Source organism: Diceros bicornis, unplaced genomic scaffold (assembly GCF_020826845.1).
Source record: "Diceros bicornis minor isolate mBicDic1 unplaced genomic scaffold, mDicBic1.mat.cur scaffold_55_ctg1, whole genome shotgun sequence".
In the NCBI taxonomy this organism is placed as follows: domain Eukaryota; kingdom Metazoa; phylum Chordata; class Mammalia; order Perissodactyla; family Rhinocerotidae; genus Diceros; species Diceros bicornis.
This window is the reverse complement of record NW_026691429.1, coordinates 1,282,638-1,303,395: the sequence shown is the minus strand read 5'-3', so window position 1 is coordinate 1,303,395 and position 20,758 is coordinate 1,282,638. Positions and strand designations below refer to the sequence as shown.

General features: G+C 36.0%; 1 long non-coding RNA gene across 1 annotated transcript; it reads right to left on the bottom strand.

Moving 5' to 3' along the window:
- Nucleotides 1–528: 528 nt before the first annotated feature.
- On the bottom strand, nt 529–20,388 carry LOC131403102 (uncharacterized). The gene is made up of 4 exons (XR_009219223.1): nt 20,272–20,388; nt 11,007–11,070; nt 1,929–2,024; nt 529–691 (listed from the first exon to the last, which is right to left on the bottom strand). It is a non-coding gene; the product is annotated as an uncharacterized LOC131403102 (long non-coding RNA).
- Nucleotides 20,389–20,758: the final 370 nt, after the last annotated feature.

Genomic DNA, 20,758 nt, shown 5'->3' with positions numbered 1-20,758 from the left:
TATATTTCAAAGGGAAGTGTCTAAGTGAAACAAAAAAAAAAGAGCATTTGCTTAACAGATTGAAAATTGGATCACAAATAGATATTTTCTATTACATGAGACAAATGGTATGAAACAGGCAGGCAGAGTTCTGAAAGTGTGAAAGAAGAATTATTCACCCGATGAATCAATATGGCTCCATATGAGCAAATGGGCTTCACTGGTGGTAAGAGCTAACACTTATCAAGTGCTTACGATGTGCGAAGCACCGATCTAAGCATTTTTATATATACTAACTCATTTAATCCTCACAAGAACCTCAATAATAGGACCAATAATAGTAGGTACTATTATATTACCAATGAAGAATATTAACACAGAGAGGTTAATTAACATGCCCAAGGCCAGACAGCTAGTAAGTAGCAGAGCCAGAAGTCAAACCCAAGAAGTCTGACTCCTCAATCGGTGCTTTTGACCACTCTGTTATGCCCTGATATGGAATAGTTTTTGATACCTTCATTTCAGCTGGTTTGTAGCAGCGTATGTTGGGATCTTCCAGTGATGTTCTATATCCATCTCTCAAGAAACGTTTAAATCCATATTTTCCTTTTAATTTTCTAACCACTTTATCAAGTGTCTGGCTAAACAGAACTTCATCATCCAGGGCAAATGCAGGATAAGTGATGCAGGGGAGCAGGGCAGCATCTGTGTTCTGGCAGCAATAAAAAAAAAGAAGGGACTGTAAGTGCCTGCAGTGATATGATCAACACAGCCCAAGGAGAATCATGGAGATGAAAAGCCGATAAAAATAAGTCAATAAATAAGGAATAGATAATAAAAGGTAAGTAAATAAGAAATAAGTCAATAAATAAGTCAATAAAAGTCTTTAACTGACAGTGAGATTGCTGTGCTACAAGGGACACACAGACGCTTATATGGTATGGTTTAGTGAAGCTTACAGAGGAGATAAAACTTTATTCACCAATAAGGAGTATTTTCAAGGTTCAACACTGGACTCAAACTTTAAGATATTAATTAAGGCAGTGTGTAAAAATTTAACACCAATAACTAATCATTAAAACTTAGTTTCTCATAACAATTTTTTGGTATCAGTGAAAAACACAAAACAATCTAAATGTCCAACAATTAGATAAGTAAATTAGCAGCCATTAAAGTTTATATTGTAGAAACATTTATTGATCTGGAAACATGTCCATTCATAGAACCAGATTATCAAATATTATGAACAATATTCTCCCAGTATTATAAAATGAAAAGTATATATGTATATAAAAATATATAAAAACATATAAACACAAATGTTGTCACCCTAAGATTATAACTGAGTGGTGGAATAACGAGTGGATATTATATTATTATTACTTGCTTATTTGTGGGTTTTGTTTTTCTTTGATCATAATCCTGCATTACTTCTATAAAACAGTTATTTTTAAATAATTAAATTATTCCATTTTGAGTGTTTTCTAAGAATAGAGCCATAAATAACCCCTATAAAAATCCGCAATTGCGTACTATAGGCATATAAAAGTTTATCAGCCAAAAAAAATTGTGACTCGAATGAGAGAAAAGAAGCATGAAAAATAATTTTATTCAAAAGGAATATAAATTATGAAAAATATTTTTCTAATATTCTGTGACAAAAAAATTCATTTTGGTATAATGTTGCTACTCCCTCCTGAAAAAATAAAAGGTCTACTTTTCTCCTGTTCTACAAAAGACTCGAAAGACAAAGCAGCTGTGTCCACAGCTCTGCTCACTTCCTGAACAAGACCTCCACAGACCAGGCAAGTGAGAGGCAACGTCTATTCTCTCTTCTCTTCTCTGCTGGCAACCTCTAACATTCTGGAACACATTCTTAGAAAAGTAAACAAAATTACATAACAATCATAAACGATAGCTCTTATTAATTTATTATAAAAATATCTCACATGAGATCTTGATTCTCTGGGTAAGAGTGAGCACAAAGTTTGCCTATTGCGATTGTGAGCATCGAGATCCACAAATATAACCGACCAAGAACAGCCCTGGAACAAGAAAGAGAAAAACATTTCCTAAATTAAGAAAAAACGACTTGTAGAACATTGGGCATTTTGACTGTAAGAAATTTCACAAAAACACTAACACTGGTTGCATTGAGAGTGGCATTACAGAAGATTTTAATTTTCTTTTTTTATACTTTCAGCACTTCCCAAATTTCTTGCAATAAACATTCATTTTATAATCATAAAAAATGTTATTTTTACATTTCCCTATTTCTCCTCAGTCTTCTTATAAATCAAAATGTATTGATTGTAAGATACCTAATCAATTAAGGATATTCATGTTAATAAAAATACAAATAGTTTACTCACATTTTTGACAAGGAATAAAACAAGAACCAATTTGAGTTCACAAAATCTGAATTGTACAGTCCTAATAAAGAATGTTGATTATATGATCAAACTAAGCAAATTTAGATACAATCTAGAATTATAGATATAAAAACTACTTGATTAAAATATAGAGACAGGAGAATCTCAAATAATAAAAATGCAAATAAAAGCTAATATTCACTGTGTGTCAGGCACTGTGCTTTATGCTTCACATGGATTATCTCATTTAATCCCCATATATAGAGGATTATTATCCCCATTTTACTGAAAAAGATGCTAAATCTTAGTTTAATAGAGCACGGGTTCAAAATCAAGTCTCTAACACAGAAGCCCACACCTTAACCACTAAGTTATACAATTTCCCACAATAAAAAATATCTTTCAAGTAAGAGCCAAAAAACTTGAACAAAAAGACAGGTGTAACAAAAAATGTCAATTGGTCTGCTAACCAAGTTAAAAAAAATTTAATATTTAGCCATTAGTGCTTTCCGTATTTATGAGCATAGCCATAAGTAAACATAGCTTTGTTCTTTTACTGGGGAGCTAAACATTTTGAAAACACAGAGAATGAAACTGGAATACAAATACAGCTTCCATTATAAGAGAATACTCAGAAAAACACATGGGGAAGGGAAGAAGAGAACTATCATTCTAATTCTCACCAACTTCAAAGACGCATTCACTCTGAAACTAAAATACCTCAAATCAATCACCTAGACTGAAACTCAATGTCTAGTGGTACTAGGCCCTACCTCCAAATATCAGACTCACTATATGTACATTTTTCCTGTTAACCCACGTACATACATGAGTATTAGCTCATAAAATAGAATGATTTCTCAGGCCGGCCCGGTGGTGGAAGTGGTTAAGCGCGCACGCTCCGCTGCGGCAGCATGGGGTTCGTCGGTTCGGATCCTGGGCGCGCACCAACACACCGCTTGGCAAGCCATGTTGTGGCGGCGTCCCATATAAAGTGGAGGAAGACGGGCACAGATGTTAACCCAGGGCCAGTCTTCCTCAGCAAAAAAAGAGGAGGATTGGCAGATGTTAGCACAGGGCTGATCTTCCTCACCAAAAAAAAAAAAATAGAATGATTTCTCATTCATAATATCATTTCTTAAATCTGTTTTAACTCTGACGAGTAAATTAATAAATGAAGAAGAAATGAGTGAGGCTGTCATTCTACAACCAGATTAACACTAAACTGTCCTTTCTATTATTTGAAATTCCCTAGTTTTCATATCCACTGACAAAATTGAATTCAACAAAGCTTCATGCGGTATCTGCCACTGTCAGAGTGATGTGTTCTCTGCTTTGAGGAAAACAAGATAGAACTTGACCTCTGCTCTCAAGGAGCTGACCCAGGTGATATTCAGTCCTAACCAGATGAATATTAAACAAAACAAAAAGACTGCACATGGCAGGCAATACATGACGATGTACCAAGATATGGGCCTATGTACCAAGTGAGTGGCTTAGATGAGAGAATAATAATGATAATAAATCTCTAAAGGTAACATAAAAAAAACAAAATAGGGAACCTGGGATACTTCATGGAAAAGGCAAGGACCAAAGCTAGGATCTGAATTTTTGTGGGAAGGGGAGCAGGCAGGGTAGTTAGAACAAACAGCAGAGAAATGAATAGGTATGAGATGTTGGGAGCCTGTGAATACACAAAATAACAGGACTTATAATTTATCTTTAGGCTCATAATTAATAAAGTTAATTGCATGCCAAATCAGTCTGCCTTGAACTGAATTTTTAAAAGATAAAATCTAACTAGTGTAATTTATAAATAATGAAGTGAAATAGCAAATTTGGCAATTCTTGCCATTATCTGATTAATATAAACAAGCCAATTTCTATTTTCTGGCCACGAATAAATGGTTTATTTATCTAAATTCATCAAAGTATTTGTTCAGGTTTCTTCCTCTGCCAGCCTCTAAGAAATATGCACAAAGGGAAAAATAATTTCATAATATTACTGGATTTTAACAGTGAGAGCAAATGCTAGTTAACTATATTGTGTGGCTGTCCTCTTAAAAAATATACCATGCTTAGGCATAGGGCCAAGATTCACAGGAAGATAAAATTCACCATAAAATTCACCTAAGACCATGGGCACCTATTCCTCTTCAGAAGCAAATTTTTAAGAAAGTCATCAAGGAGACCCTACTTATGGAATTAATTATCACCAACTTTAAATCATCAGACACATTAATTTTATGCCTGCAAATTTCAAAGGAAGTTTGATATGTCTGCATTGCTTTGAATGCTCTGCATAACATGAGCAATTTCTCTAGTCATTACCTTTTAGATTCTGGCCTCAGCTCATTTGTCAGTATTGTGATTTCTCCAATCAAAACCAGGAATATGAAAGGATGTTTTATATGTATATGTCACTCCAAAGTATCTGATTAACACTGTATATTTTATTTTCATCTTCCATTTCCTGAAATTATCACAACTCTACCATCATATCCTGACTCCATCTACAGAGCATATTTTAAGACTGATAGCTCAAACTGTATTCCCAAACTGAGTTTCTATGACTACTTTCTAGTAAATACACTAGAAGATGATTCAACCTAACCACTGTCATGGGGACTTGAGTTCCAATGGTGGGGAAGAGCTGCACTGAACCATCTACCTCAGACTCCATGACTGCAACAAACACTTTTGAGATGGTACCTAAAGCCAAGGGTGACATCTATGACCATAAGACACTGCTGATCTCTTTAGTCTCAATTCAAAGGGAAATGATTTGAAGGATTGTCTGGGCCTTTCTTTACCCCATCAATCACTTCTCTGAACCTGAGCTAATAGGCTTGCTGCCACATAGCATCAAAGCATAAAACAAGATGAACCCACTCAGTGTATCTACTACACATGATTTCTGTTCTTCTGAATGCAAAATCATACCACAGAACTACCATCAGGAGACTTTCTTCCCTAGTTCAGCATTAAGCTGTTCTTGAGCTCCGTGGCAGAGCCTGGAGAGCAGGATTCTTACAGAAAGGATATTTACTGATGGGAATTACCCCTCTGCATCATGGCTGTGGTGGCAATGGGCATGTAAATAGTCAACTTTTACTTACTGGCCCAACAGTAGCTTCCAGCAGCCCCTCTCACAAGCCATGCTTCTCTTTTCTACAGAAGATTCTACTCACATGCGTTAAAAGAACTTTCCAACTACAGAGCGAGGTGAACCTGAGTAGTAATTCTTAGGGTTTCAGAAAGGGGAGAGCTGAGACTCAGACCCAGGAACCACAAAACTGTTGCTTAGCATGTCTATGACATTTGCTGAGTGTGAATTATAATTTATTTAAAAATTATTATTTAAATAGTGTCAAATATCACTTAAATATTATATATGTCACTATATTTATAGAGAACATATTTGAAAGTATGATGAAATATGTGATTCTCATATTGATGAGTATGTTTCTAAATGCTCCAAATTAGCCTTTATTATAAACTTATCACTAAAGACATTAGGCCATTTTATCACATTTTCTTCTTAGATATTTTCTGCCAAAGAAAAATAACTTGCTTTCACAGGGAAGATTTAAATGATAAGGTTTTTTCCTTGAATAATAAGACAAGTCTGACATTTTAAAAAAAAGAAGAAAGGAAGTGTAAGAACACATAATAACCATTATCAAAGCTAAAAGCTTATTCCACCCAACAATTTTCCATAAAAATAAAAATTAACATTTATCTTATCTCATACACTGAAGCACAAAAAGGGCAAAAGGCAAGCCTTTCACGCTGTTTGCCAAGTGGATGTCTCATTCAGAAGTTCAACAATTAAGAAGAAAATAATGTGGTCAAAAGGTAAAAACTTCCAGTTATAAAATAAATAACTCATGGGGACGTGATATACAGCATGGTGACTACAGTTAACAATACTGTACCGCATATTTGAAAGTTGCTAGGAGAGTTGATCTTAAAAGTTCTCACCACAAGAAAAATAAATTTGTAACTACGTGTGGGTTTGGATGTTAACTAGACTTATTATGGTGATCATTTCATAATATATACAAATACTGAATCACTATGTTGTACACCTGAAACTAATATGTTGATTACACCTCAATAAAAAAATTAAATTTTTTAAAAAAGAAGAAAATGGCTTAAAAGTTTTCAAAAGCAAATGCACAGTTCTCACCTCTAAAGGTAGAAAGCATTCAAGATTTAAGATTTCCTGTACTAATAGTTGATATTCCAGATTCATTACCAAGTGGCTTTGGTTTAATTCCTGTTCTGCCTCTTTGTTGCATGACCAGTGAAAAGCCACCTCAACTCTGTGACCACTCATTTTGAGAGAAGGGCCCTTCCAGCTCCAAAGATCTAAGATTGTCTGAGTTGCGATCAATAGGTGTACTTTTTCAAAGCTCTAAATTAATTTAGTTAAAGACACATGATCAGGTCTTCTAAAACACTACATCAACAGTTTTTGGAAATAGCTGAGAATATTCATCTGATCTGAAATCCCTCAAATCTTGAGGAGGTTTCTATAGGTTTTCATTTGAATAAAAACATTTCTTTGTTACATCAGTTCTTTTCCCAGCCACTGACTTCTAATTAGACCACAGCCCATTGAAGGACATGGAGCAATATGATAAAATGATTAAACACTGAAAAGATCATATGCACTCTTAAATGTGCTACTATTTAGCAGGTATATTTTTAACTTTGCTGTAGAGGTGGGAATTTTAACATTAACAAAGTCAGGTTTCTGTAATTCTCCACATCAGAAACAAAAATGAAAGGGAATTGGTAAAACTAGGATACTGTTTGATATTATCCAAAAAAAAGGAACATGGAGAGCTCCACTTGCAACATGTGACATCTATGTGGCTAAAGGAATAAGACATTATTTGTCTATATTTCCATCCAAAATACTCAACGAATAGTCAACTCGGCAAACATTTGGCACACAGCTCTGCTGGGAATGGACGTGAGCTAACCAAGGTCAATATTAACTCTGCTTAGAGCAGTCGTTCTCATCCTTGGCTGAACATTACAATTCCTGGGCAGTTGGAAACATCTCAAGGCCAAGGTCTCCCCCTAGACCAATTAAATCAGAATCTCCAGGGGTAGAGCCCAGCAATCAGTATTGCAAATAATTCCACTGTGCAGCCAAGACTGAGACATTATGGCTGAGGAACAATTCTAGCAGTATATTTATAACTCAGAATCAGAAAGTATAGTAGAGCAATTCAGTGCTTTTAGAGTTATGGCTAAGAGATCTATGAAAGCTTCCTGGGAAAAGTAGGCTGAAGACAGAGCCCTGAAACATGGGTAGTTAGGAAAGGTAGCATGTATACGTGTGGGCTTCTATGTAGGTGGAGGCATATATGTAGTATATATACCAGACACATAAGCAACATACACTAAGACTCAGGGACATCAAAGGAGATGGCACGATTGCAAAAAAGAGCTGACCAATACCTTATAATGTCCAACCTAGACACAAAACTCCATTCAGCACACTACTTGGTATGCCATGGAAGGCAGAAGAGCAAGACCTGTATCTTTCCAGACTGCTGCTGTAACACTATTGATTTAGTCCATGACTCCTCTAAGTCTCCTTGAAATACTCTCTAGAAGCTTTTCAGTCCAATCTCTTCATTTCCGTTCTTTAACATTACCAGTACTTCATTAACAATAACAAGAGATAATATTTATTGAGGGTTTAATCTTTGCCAAGCACTATACTAAGCTTTTTATTTGCATGAAAACCTTCTGAGTTAGGTCCTAGTATCATTATCTCTATTTTTTTAGTTGAGGAAGCCGAGACAGGTAAACAACTAGCCAATGTCACAGAACTCACTAGTGGGAGTACAGAGCATACAGTGAGTCTCCTGACTCCAAATACAATGCCATTCTTTTTTTTTTAATTGAGGTATAATTGACGTATAACATTATATTAGATTCAGGTGTACAACATAATGACTCAATATTTGTATATACTGCAATATGATCACCACAATAAGTCTAGTTAACATCCATCACCGTACATAGTTACAAAAATTTTCTTTCTTGTGAAGAGAACTTTTAAGATCTACTCTTAGCAATTTTCGAATATGCAATACAGTATTATTAACTATAGTCACCATGATACACATTACATCCCCATGACTTATGTTATAACTGGAAGTTTGTGCCTTTTGACCCCCTTCTCCTATTTCACCCACCCTCCACCCCCGACCTCTGGCATCCACCAATCTGTTCTCTGTATATATGTGCTTGGTGTTTTGTTGTTTTAGATTCCACATATAAGTGAGATCATATGCTATTTGTCTTTCTCTGTCTGACTTATTTCACTTAGCATAACGCCCTCAAGGTTCATCTATGTTGTCACAAATGTCAAGATTTCATTCTTTTTCATAGCTAAATAATGTTCCATTGTATAGTCATGCATCACTTGATGATGGGGATATGTTCTGAGAAATGTGCTTTTAGGCACACTGTATGCTGTTCATCATTGTGTGACTATCACAGAGTGTACTTACACAAACCTAGATTGTATAGCCTACTACACACCTATGCTACATGGTACTAATCTTATGGGACCACCATCATATATGCAGTCCATTGTTGACCAAAACATCGCAATGCGCCACATGATTGTATATATATTTACCACATTTTCTTTATCCATTCATCCATCGATGGACACTTAGGTTGTTTCCATATCTTGGCCATCGTAAATAATGCTACAATGCCATACCTTTATGCCATGTTTATGCCTTTATACCTTTATGCCATACTCCTTCCTTCCTTCCCACCTACCTATCTATCTAATATACCTATATACATACACAAACACAAACACAGACATACACACACACATATACACACACAAATTCATACATACACACGTACACACTAATTTAAATGAATGTACTGAGAGTGAGGCAAGGGTGAAAAGGAAATGAGAAGTACTGAAGGATACATGTGGGACTTCCATGAGTATGTTGACTCTTCCAGTGAGAAAGAAATGTTGACATAAGCCAAGAGATCAGTGCCAGAGGCACCAAGAATCTCCAGGAGAGGCATAATATTAATAATCATGATTTCGATAGGCTCACACCCCTCAAACCCCCATGAGCTCTGATCTCTCCATTTCTCCAGCCAGAGGTCTTGAGAGAGGAGGAAGAGTGTGGGAAGTGGGCGATTTAGTCTTGGGCACCCAAAATAAGGTGCTGCTCCCCTCTTCCCAATCCGTTCATGTCTATGTTCATTCTTCATTCTTCATGTCCTGGATGTAAGCAGAGTCCATCCTCCAAGAGGAAGTTAGAGTGAGAACAGAAGTGAGTTTGTGGATGTAGGGAGTGAAAGAGAGGCAGTTGTACTATAACACTTCAACTTAAAACTTTCTTAAATTCAAGACTTCGGGTACATAGTATTACAATTGCCATAACAAAAACCATGTTACCTTTTGCATATCTGCATAACTTTCTAAAATGTATTTTTACTGACTCGGCATTTTAATTGGTTGTTGTTTTTAGTGCCATCAAGTCCGTTCCGACCCCTAGTGACCCTGTGTACCAAAGAGCAGAACCCCGCCTGGTCTTTTTGCTCCATCCTCTCACCTTCTGGTGCTGTATCAGATAATGCTCCAATGCTATTCATAGGGTTTTCATGGCCAATTTTTTCAGAAATGTGTGGTCATGTCCTTCTTCCTAGTCTGCCTTGGTCTGGAAGCTTCCCTGAAACCTGTCCACCACGGGTGACCCTGCTGGTATTTGACATACCAGTGGCATAGCTTTCAGCATCACAGCAACACATGGCTGCCACAGTATAACAACCAACAGATGGGTGGTGAGGTTCCCTGACCAGGAAACGAACTCAGACCACAGCAACGAGAGTGCTGAATCTTAACCACTAGACCACCAAGCATTTTAATAACTTAAGGTTAATTATAATATCAGCTGGAAACCGCCTTTGCCCTCCCATCTTAAGAATCTTTACAAAAATTGCTAAAGACAGCCTAGTTCTTGATCCAGAGTAATAACCTGTATTCCTACATTTTATTCCCTTTCATTGACAACTCAATCCACGGTCACTTGATTGGGTGCAGAAACTTGTTAAAGATCTTGTTTTAAGAAAATTTAAGGCAACCCTTAGGATTTCTCTTTTATCCCGAAGAAAATGAGATTTAGACATATAATTACAGCCAGTTGAGGGTTAAGCTAGGATTAAAATTTCCAATTCTTTGGCTGCACATATTACACAAATTCCCCTCTACATAAGATTTACATTAAGTTGAAACCAACATGAGAACTAATATGGAAAATATATGATATATAAGGCTAGGAATATTTAAAACTGTGAAAGCTCAACAAGAGACCTGAGGAAAAAGCTAGGGAACAAAGACAATGAGAATTCTTTATGAAGAGATTTTTTTTTTTTTCTAATTAAGCAATGTTTTTTAGTTAGAAAACTAAAATTTAACCGGCAAATCATATTCAAAGGAAAGTCTGTTCAACCATGGTCTGCCACATAAATTTCAGACATTCTCTGATCATAAGGAACAACTTGGTTAATGAATGGCCAAATTAATTAAAAACATAATTCAAATAAACAATCACAGTTTATTGTTACTATTGCTGTTTTTTTTACCTGGTTGCCAAAGAGGTTGAATCCATTAATTGCTTCTAGAGCTGCTTTTGCTAAGCCAACAGAGCTAAAAGAGAAAAGGAAATACTTTATAACTCTAATATATCTGGCTACAAAATAAGAACCATTATCTGATGAATATTCACAAGTAAGTTTCTTTATTAAAACTTAGAACAACTTCTGTAGGAAGAATAATGTCTAAGAGATCGCAGTCTGACATTTCACTATTTTAATTTCTCTTTTTTATAGTTAGTGATCTTCTGGGAAAAATATTTCTAAGTTCACCTTGATCTAGGCAAATGGTCATACTATTGATGGGAGTAGTTTTAATTCCAGTATCATTTATATTCACTAACTCAAGAAAAAAAAAGATGAACTTTAGAGGAAGGTATATTATAATATGTGCACAGTAATAACAAGGTTGCGCATCATTAGCTCAGATCAATGTAAAAGAGCTTTTCTGATATCAACTCTGAGCCTTAAAAAAAGTTCTTGCACATCATACACTTACCACGGAGTGGGGTTTAATATACCCATTCAAATACTCTTTGCTTAGAGTCCAATAAAATAGGCATTACTTTATGCTCACAAAACAACTGATCATCATACCTCTCATTTTTTGCTATATTGTTCTGTTTATAATAAAATACGTACTCCTTTGCCCTCTCAAATGCCACATACAATAGTGCTGGAAAATGGGAAGACAAATTTCATTAAAAATATGACTGTCATCTTATAAATAACATTTAAATATTTTAGATCTAATATCCAGTTTATTTTACTTATTGCATTTTTTCTGTTTTTATTAAAAGCAAATGCATATGCTATTAATATCATTTAAAATTAATGATCAGTCATCATTTCAGCATTTCTCTAAAGGAGTGATTATCAAAGTGTGGTCCCCAGAGCAGTAGCATTATCTGGGAACTTGTTAGAAATGCCAATTCTCACTCCTCTCCAGGAGTGGGGCCCAACAATCAGTGTTAAAAAGCCCCCCAGGGGGTTAAATGCACTTTAAATTTGAGAACCACTGTTCTAAGCTATTCGAATCATCATTATCTACATTTTCAATGGGTTGTTTACATGAAATGTTCTCAAGTATGCATTACTTTTAATACAGGATAGTAAATAGGTGGGAAACCTTTTAAAATACATGGATGGGGAAGTGGAGTAGACATAAGTTTCCCTATTTCTCTCACTAAGTACAACAAAAAACCCTGGACATCACATAACAAAAATAAAAAGCCTCAGAAAGATGGAAAGGCAGACTGGCTAGGAGCCTTAGGATTCTAGGAACAACACTTGGTAAGTTCCCTGAGTTTCCTTTTTGCCTCCAATATACCAGACTTAGAGCTAAAGAAGCCAAAAACCAGGAAATGCCAGTAGGTGTATTAAAAAAAGCCCCAACAAAAGCCTGCTCTCTCTAGCTAAAGGACCAGGAAAAGGATAGCCTAGCAAAACACAATAGACAACAACCACTCAAAATTTAGACAGTTTAAAATTTAGAGAAGAACCACTCAAGAAAAGAAAACTGTGGCCCTACCCCCACTCACTCCTGTAAAGGCTAGTGGGGAACCTAGACTTCTACATTGAGTCTATAATAAGGAACTGCACCCAACCTGCAACCCTCTCAGCTGCCGTGTGGTGTCAGAGAAGTCCAAGAAGGAAGCCAAGACTTTCATTACCAATGAGTGTTAAGAAGTCTCCCCCCTCACATTTCAGCGTCAGTGGAGAACACACGGAAAGCCTAGACTTCCACACCTGCTTGCCAGTAATGAGGTGAACCTACCCTTCCTGCTGGGATGGCATCAGAGGAGGTCCAATGGAGAGTCAGTACTTTCACTAATGCCCAGCTGCAAAGAGGCCACATCCTCTCCCTGTTCCATAAGTAGAGGCCAACTGGGAATGAGTAATGAGGCACTCCTATCCTTCCTAGCCAAGGAGGTATCAGTGGAGGCCTACTGGGGAACTAGGCATCCCAACTGGACCCAGCAACAATGAAGAGTCTCCATCTTGGATATCAAAGAAAAACCTAGACTTACATTCCTACCCAGTAGTAATGAGGTGATGACCCTGCCCCCTTCCCCTGGCAGAGTGGTGCCAAAAAAATATAGCTAAAATAGAAAGTTAAAATAAGATTCAGGGTGTTACAACATAATACTCAAAATGTCCACATTTCAATCAAAAATCACTGATCATGTCTAGAACCAGACCCAGCAAAACTGAATGAAAAAGGACAATCAATAGATGCTAACACTGAGACGAAAGCAATGTTAAAATTATCTAACAAAGATTTTAAAACAGCCATAATAAAAATTCTTCAATGAGCAATTATAAATATGATTGAAACAAGTGAAAAGATAGAAAGCCTCAGCTAAGAAACAGAAAAGTGTAAACAAAGTTTTTACAAGTGAAAAATTACAATAATAAAAATTAAAAGCTCAGTGGACAGGATCAATGGCAGAATGGGGGAGAAAGGGGAAACAATAACCAAATTGGAAGATAAAACAATAGAAATTATCCAATCAGAACAAAAGAGAAAAAAATTGACTAGAAAAAAAAAACGAAGAGAGCTTCAGGGACCTTTGGGGCTATAACAAAAGATCTAACATTCATGTCATTGGACTCCCTCAAGGAGAGAAGAAAAAGGGCAGAGCTAAAAAAAAAAGTACTTGAAATAATGGCAGACAACTTCCCAATTTGCAAGAAACAAAAAGCTACAGATTCAAGCAGCGAGTGAAACTCAATCAGAATAAAATAAATATATCCATGCTAGGCACATCAAAACTTTTGAAAACTAAAGACAAAGAAAAAATCTTTAAAGTAGCCATGGACAACATTTTACCTATAGGGGAAAAACAACGGAATGACAATGAATTGCTTACCAAAAACCATGAAGGCTAAAAGGATGTGGCGCAAGTGTTTTCAAGCATTGAAACAGAAGAACTGTCAACCCAGAATCTTATACCAGTAAATATATCCTATTTGTTTATTTATTTACACAAGACATTCCCAGATGAAAGAAAAATAAGAAATCTGTCACCAGTAGATCTACCCTAAAAGTATGACTAAAGTAAATTCTCAAAACAAAATGATTGCAAGCAACCAACCAACCAATCAACCTTGGAACAATCAAAAAGGAAGAAAAAATATAGTAAGCAAAAATATGGGTACACACGATAGGCTTTTCTTCTCCTCTTGAGTTTTATAAATTATGTTTGACAATTACAGCAACAGTTGTAACACTGTGGGTTCTAAATGCATGTGGGAAAAATATTTATGATAACTATAATATAAATGGGGGAGCGTAACAAGACATAAATGGAGGTAAGACTTCTATATTTGCCTCCAGTGGGTGAAATAATGACCGCGGTACACTCAGTTTATATATATAATGTAATACCTAGAGCAATCGCTAAAAAGCTATACAAAAAGATACCTTCAAAATCATTACAGATAAATCAATACGCAATTCTAAAAAATGCTGAAGAACCCACAGGAAGGTAGGAAAAAGAAAACAGAGAAATGACAAGGCCTAGAACCTGAAGGAATAAAGTCCAAGCGAAAAATATGTGCCAGTTTAAAACGTCTGCAAATTCTTTGACAGTCTTCCCATCAAGAGGTGGACTCTTATTCCCCTCACTAGAATATGGCCTGGTCTTACTGACTCTAACAAATAGAATGTGGTGGAAGTTATACTGCATGACCTCTAAAGCTAGGTCATAAAAGGCAATACAGCCCCCACCTGGCCCTCTCTTTTGTGACGCTGGACCTTGGAACCCAGCCACCATGTTGTGAGGAAGTCTATATGAAAAAACTTCATATAAGTCTTGTGGCAGACAGCTCCTGCCAAGGTTCCAGTCAACATTCCGATACCTGAGTGAGGAAGCCATCAAGCTGACTCCAACCCCACCCACAACTGACGGAAAATGCATAAAAGACCCTGAGCAGGAACCACCTAGCTTAGCCCAGCAACCCTCAGAACTATGAGAGTTAATACTAATAAAATATTGTTGTTGTTTTATGCCTCTAATTTGGGGGTAGTTTATTGGCAACAATAGGTAACCAGAAAAGAACCTAAGTCAGGTTCCTAATTCTATCACGTACCCAGAATAAGTAGGCCAATCATACTCAGCCTTGCATGCTCCAAATGGAAACCAAATAGTACCTGCATAAGAATTCTAGACTCCTGGAACCTAAGGGTTAGGAGAGCCCCTAGGGGTCATCTATTCTGACAGTTCATGCAAAAACATCCATCGTCAACTGGTGTTCTTGCTTAAGAATGTGTTCCTGATGTCCTAGGAGTTCCCTTATAGTCCCCAACGCACAAACATTTACATGCATTTAACTGAGTAATACCAGAAAACCTCCACTTACAGTGTGACGTACATGTGTTATGAAGACTGTTTGTAGTATTTTGAGAAGCGAGAATAAATAAATTATTCAAAAGGCAAATATCCAAAAGAAATACTGCACTGGAGGAGATACACGATGTAGCTAACTCAAGGTTTTGTCTTTAACAAGACAGCTAAAGGATGAATTTTGAAATTGTCTTCTAAATAAAGCATTACAAAAAAAAACAAACACTGTACCTGGACTAGAGTAAATGTGGAACTCTTTCTCTTTTAACTTTCTTTCCCAATGCAATTGGTTAAATAATTGGACTTAACTGAAATTCACAAATATGTTACTTTATTATCCACTGGTTATTTAAATCTCTGGCTACAGCAAGCTATTTAGAAACTCAAACATACTCCTAATGTGATCTTACATTTTACTGTCAAATATAATACATACTGTTGTAAGAGTTAAAAATATTTTACTAGCACAAGACATTCTCAGAAAATTAAATTACTCTATAATTAGTTATTGAATATATTAATATTAGGTGAATACTACCAGTAGAACATTCACCAATCTGGTCTTGAAAAGTGTTACCTCAACATTCATTTAACAGGGCTAAAATGAAGTGATGTTCGCTTGGGAGATAGTTTGTAATAAAAGTGGTTTGTTGCATATTTCAAAGCTTTTCTAGAAAAGATGATGGGTTTGGACTCAGTGATTGACAACCCACCACAGAATCCAAAAAATTCATTGACAAGCATGAGAACTAAATTCACATCCTCCTGCTCATTAACACTATGCTTTAGTTCCCTGAGCCACCCAATCATATCCCCTGAAACAGCAAGAACTTGACAGGACTATAGTTTTAATGGGTGCTGATGAATTGTTCAGTACAGCAAAAATACATAAAATGAAGCAGAACGGAGGGATAGTTGCTTCTATCATAGTTCAATGACTGGAACATCAAAAATGATTTAAGAAGATTAAGTAGTTACTTTAAATAACAAGCACTGTGTGGAATAAAATGGTCACTAAAAACATCTTAAACTGAGTAAAGTGGTGATATGATGGTTACTTATCTGATATTTTAGTGATGGCTTTCTTTATTGGAAAAGCCAAGCGAATAGAACATAAAACCATGAAAAAAAAAAAAAACTGAAAAATCAGATCTAAATTTCTAAATTCTCTTTGCTTCTACAGTCTTCTTTGTACCGCAAATATTAGATTTAACAAAGTAAAAAAGGAAATTATGCTATTAAATAGAAAGTTCTATTTAGGAGTTAATGTTTCAAAAACTTTTCTTTCTATTTGGGCAGATATCCACATTACTAAGTTATTAAGTACAATTTTCCTTTTTCTTCCCAACAGCCAAAAAATTCAAAGTTAGTCTTGGTGAAGGTTCAATTCACATCTTATAGATGACTCATCTCTTCTCCAAAACAAAGAATTTTGGTTTAAAGGTAGTCCCAAGGTGTAGGAATATCCTCACATAAATGAGGAAGGGGAAATATAAAGATTAAAATACTTTAATTCAACTTGGAGCAGCTGAGAAGACTACTTGGATACGTAATTCTGGGGGTTAAGAATTAGTGCTACAATAAATAGGTACCAAAAAGATATATGGAGGAAAATGTAATTAAATCAAATAATATAGGATTTTAAAATACATAGGCATTTGTTAGAGACTGAACAAGAGAAAAGAGGAGAATTAGCTGACACAGTTCCAGACACCCTGGGAGAAACTGAAAGGAGCATGTCACTTGAGGAAAGTCAAGTCAACAGAAAAACCAGGAAAGCAGGGAACACTTGCTTAGGAAACATTTCAAGAAAATCATAGTGAGCCTAGAGCAATGGATCCTTTTCCTAAAGCCCTGAAAAGGGTGAGGCAGCTGCTAGAATGCGGTTCAGATAAATGTAAAGAGATCACCTTTCAGAAAAAAATTCTAGGGTTTATCTAAGAAATACTAAATAATTCAAAAACTTGGACTAAAAGGGATACCAGCAAACCTGGGGCTGAAAAGGGCAGATCAGGAAGGGTCTGATCAAAGCATTAAGCTGAATCAAGCTGTACTGATTACTAAACAAAGATATACTTGAAACTTATAACAGTTTCACCAAGAGCATATACCCTACTGTTCTTTCAAACTTTAGAAAAACTTTTTAAGACTTGAAAATACAACGTGAAAGAGCAGAAACAACTTTGGACTTGGAGGCCAATCACCTGGAATCCAGTTCTGATTCTACTACTTACTGGGGTGTATCATTTAAAGGCAGGGTCGGGGGGAGATCGCTAAACCTTCTAAACCTTAGTTTCTTCCCGTATAAAAGGCAATAATGTTCCCTGCCCGACCTAAATAAAATATATTCTGTAACTGGACAGTGCCACAGATTGCAATTATTAAAGGACCACTGAGAATGGATGCTGAAAAGGGAGGCTCTGACTTCGGAATACTATGTGTGCCTTTTGGGGGCCTAGGGGTGGTAACCTTCTTTGATCAAGTTGCAGCTTAGAAGGGATGTGCCCAGTGTGATAAGGGAAGAAAGGAACATTCACCAAGCCAGTCGCTTTGGCCAAGGCCCTAGTGAGCACCAAGGCAACAGTCAGATTGTGCTCTGTCTCTTCTCTGACTCCTGCTAAGGAGGACCGTATAGTACACAGCTAGAGGGAGAACGGCAAAGAAAGCCAGAAGGCAAAAAGGGTGGTGTGGGTACTTACAGCAAGAGTTACTGTAGACTACTTCAGGCTGTCTGAAATGAGGAGGACAGCTTAAGGAGATAACAGGGTATTGCACTAAGCAGTAAGGATCAGATCCAACCAGGCACAGACAGTTCTGGGATGTCTTACAGCAGCAACAGGCTAAGCAGCAGCTCCACATTCCACTACCCAGGCCTGAGCACAGAAAGATACTGGCCTCCCACGACTACCGCTATCGCTGCGTCCGTCAGTGCCAAGTCCGCCTGCAGTGTCAAAATAGACCCTTTTGGCACCAGAGGTGACACATCCAAGAAGGCTTGTGGAGATCTGAGGTCAGACACATTTGAAAAAAATGTTTAGAATTCTTATGGAGAATTGTAAAGTGTTATACCATAGAAAATTAAAAGATCAATGTTAAATGTATAAAACCCATCATCCAAACCTAATGGCAAACTTCATTACCCATCCATTTGAATAGAATTGGCCTGCTACAATTAAGATTAATTTTGCATGCAAAAGGTAGCAAAGAACATCATATAATGATCTTCCAAGCCTTGAAATACAATCCTTAATGGTTCAATTAAAGATTAGCACCTTAGTTACAAGAAAACAAGTTGGAGCCTGTTTTTTCACTAGAAACCTTCCAACACCTTCACTTTTGAGGATGGTATCTTTCACCCAAGGTTCTTTCTGAATTTACTACACTTTTTATAAACAGAAAAAATGCTACTCCAAATATTTTATACTGAAAATAATGTCAGTGGGATAACATTGGCATGTATCAAACGGTTATTAAAACGCAGATAAAAGGTCTGATAAATCATAAATGCTAGAAAGGTAAATTTTTAAAAATCACCTTTTCTAATCAAATCCACTTTCTTTCTTGTAATTTGATAATCTGGAAAATGTTGAGAACTTAATTTGGATTATGGCTGAAATATAACATTATCTTCCTATTTTTAATATTTGCCAGAATTTGTTTAATGTCTGAACTGAACTTTCCCACAAATTATTTCTCCACTTCACTGACTTCTTCACTGATTGTTACTATTCTGCTGTGCACTATAAAAATGCCTCATATGAATCATAAAACTTACAGAAAAATGTTTGTATTTTAGTTAACCCAGAGTTAACTGAAGTCCTTTTTGTTTCAATCTTTGTTATTAAAATATTCTTAAATGTGTGAGTACACTTGTATTCTAGTGCTCACTTATGCCAGGTATTCAAATGCTTTACATATATATTAACTCAATCATTATAACAACTTTATAAAGTAGAAACTATTATTATCTTCATTTTATAGATGAAGAAACTGAGGCATGGAGATGATACACAGCTAGAGATCTGGAGCCAGTTTCTATATCTTAGTTTATATCTTATATTGGCTTAGTTTTCTGTGTGATTAGTTCTTCTACCCAAAAAAATATACAGCTGTGGATTCCTCTTAACCAGTGTTTCTTAAACTGTTTCTCTACTTCAAGTCTCAATGATGTAAACTGACCTATAGTTAATCACCTTTAAATTCTTAAATCTTTTAGTGTGAAATGGATAGGACTCATTGAGCTACACTTTTTAGTTAAAAGATGACCTCCTGGGCAAAAATTTACAACATCTGAAAGGTGCAATCAGTCATTAAAGCTATTTCCCTCACCCTAAAGAGTAAAGGAAATTCACAAACTACTAACATAAGTTATCAACTATTCTTGTTTATTCAAACCCCCTAAACCACAGCTCAAGATGGTGACCACACCTCTCAGAGAAAACAATGAATGTTAAGTTTTATATGAAGAGTATAAGTATCTCTGATTAGGACAAAAATCAGCTCTATAACATGGAAGGGAATTTTACATGCAATGTATATACATAGGTGTTTGGCAATTTTAATTTCCTTGATCTTTCAAAGAGTGTCATTGTAAAGAGGAAAAAGAAAATGACTTGGCTGAGCAGCAAGGCCAAGCCGTGGACTGGAGGCTGATATGCATGTACCAACACCACGGGAGGCTGGGAAAGACACCCTGCTCCTTTCCTGCATCTGTTTATCGGCACTGAGAGCAGACTCTTTTGGTTTAATTTTAAGTGAATTTCATCTGCATCACATAGAAAAAAAAAAAAAGAGATGAAATTAACATAGAAACCACAGTTCCCATCTAATACTTTTGATTTTTATTCATATTCAAATTCCACACATTTAAATTAAAAAAAAAAAACCCTTAGAAATAAACAAATTACCTCGAATGTAGCTCTGTGCTGCCATTATTATATTTGCTTCCTCTTTCCCAGACACCAAAATCAGGCACACGGTAAACTCTTTCTACACAAAATACAAGGTTTTGAATAAAAGAGACCTAAAAGAAACGAAATAAAACATAAGGACACATGCAGTAACAGGATCTTTCGATACTGATAAGAACAATTAGATACCGTTTGAAAACCAAATACATACTTGCCTACTAGCACTTTTTTACCATGTTGAAACTCTTGTGATTATTACATTACTATTAATATTCTGCTATACCCGGCTTTTCAAATATAAAGCTTAAAATGAGAACCTAATATTATACCGTACAGATACAGAATTTAAATCCTATCAATGCTCCAACGATAATTCTTCAATGATACACTTATTACTGTTCATGACTACTGTGCATCTTAAGAATTAAGAAAAACATAAAGCACTCTTTTATACTAGATAATAATATTTGGAATCTAAAATAGC